Source organism: Silurus aristotelis (genome assembly GCF_946808225.1).
Source record: "Silurus aristotelis genome assembly, chromosome: 4".
In the NCBI taxonomy this organism is placed as follows: Eukaryota; Metazoa; Chordata; class Actinopteri; order Siluriformes; family Siluridae; genus Silurus; species Silurus aristotelis.
In genome coordinates this window covers 194,274-196,110 of record NC_139577.1, presented here as the reverse complement: position 1 = coordinate 196,110, position 1,837 = coordinate 194,274, and the positions used below count along the sequence as shown (strand labels likewise).

Here is a 1,837-nt window from a genome sequence, read left to right as displayed (position 1 = left end):
GAAATCTTTCATTTTCCAAACAAATCAAACTAAAAGCTCTCCAAAACCCCCGAGTCGAGCCAAGAAGAAGAGCTGCACTCCTACAGGCTCACAGGAGCCCAACACAACATCACTTATCATTTACCCCAAAGGCTCTGCGTAAGTACGAGGGCACACAGGCCACATGGAACACAGTGTTGAGCTTTCAGAAGGAACATCACGCTAATAGATAGAAAACTCGTCACGTCTGTGTTGCTGTTGTTTTTCTTCTCTTAACTCAAACACGTTTAGCATTTCTGAGTCTCAGACATTCTCACAGAAACCTGAGACCCAAAAAACTCTGTAAATAAAATAAAAACAATTCCAAAATCAAATTGTGTATTAAACCCTGAACTCATTAGATGTTGACCATGTTAACTCCATGGTGTTCTTCCTACACAAACATGGACTTATGGATGATACACACAGTTTGTGTCAGTTCGAATGCTCACTGTCACCAAAGCAAAAGTAAAGAAACCAAACACTAAAAACTCTTTAAACACTGTAAATACTGCAGCTTTAAACACTTTCTTCACTATTCTACGTTTTCACTCTCAACCAAATCAAATAAAAATAGAAATACGTTTTTGAGAAACATGAAAACTTTCCCATGTGCAAAATTTACTCTGATAAAGAACTGGAACAGGAAACGCTGAAGACGGATGAAGAAATTCTTCATCCATCGCTGAGATGCAGAACTTTATTTAGGCTGTTTGATGAATCGGATGTCTTTGGATACAAAAACAAATTTTGCCTTCACGTGAACCAAGAGACCCAAACCTGCTCCAGCATGACAACGCCCTTGTGCACAAAGCCAGCTCCATGAAGATCTGCTCTACATGGGTTGGAGGTGTGTGAAAGATCTCCTGCTATAGAGCTCCAACTCTACTGAACATCTTTGGGATGACTGTGAACGCTGACTGCACCCCAGGAACCTTCTCACCTACATCAGTCCCTGACTTTACTAACACACTTGATCTGCAGCTGCACTGCTGTTAGAACCCTGATGTTCTAGAGAAATGAACAGCAGCTTGTTGGAGAATTAAACACGGCTGGAGATCTGAAACGTGTTAAACACAGTGTTCGTCTCAGTGAAAGTTGCTTGTATTTAAAAACTAGAGAAATTTGTGATGACAGTAAAGTTGATTGAACATTTGATGTGCAGGAGAAACGAAGCTCTTTAATAACAACAACAAAAAAACTGCAGTGAAAATGCTCTGATTTTAAAGGTCTGTTGTTTATTAGTAAATATGATCAATAAAGTTTATAAAATGCTGATTATTGAATATACGACATTATTAAACGCATCAGATCTTTAATCAGATCTTTAATCAGACAAAGCTTCAGTCATGTATGTGAACATTCTGCTCTCTGATTGGATTATTGATGGTTTGTGATCGGATGTATTGATTATGGTGTAATGAGGTATTTGTAAACTGTCACTTGAGTTCATCATCTTTCCACATCTTTCAAAAACTTTAATCCAAAACCTGGTCCAAGAAACACAAGTTGATTATGAAACTTTCACCGATCCACTGATCCAAATGCAGCACCTCTGACCTCTGACCCCTGACTGCTTTACGGAGCAACCCAAACCCTATTGTTCTCCTTTATTCATTTCCACCTAAAGTCCTCTAATAATAAATGCCCCCCTGGTGCACAGAGAGCAGGTGGTTTCCCTCAGTAACGTGATGAAGATCATTATTGTAGAAATCAGTGAAACCTTCCGTCTTTTCTCTGGATTCTGATTTAGTTTAATTACATTCTGATATTTGAGTAATGTTTTATTTTTATGTATTTTTGGAAAATAAACAGACTG

General features: G+C 38.4%; 1 protein-coding gene across 1 annotated transcript in view; it reads right to left on the bottom strand.

The window, feature by feature from the left end:
• Positions 1-1,837, bottom strand: part of itga9 (integrin, alpha 9) — a 45,960-nt gene that overhangs the window by 11,922 nt on the left and 32,201 nt on the right. The gene's annotated exons all lie outside the window — the stretch shown is intronic.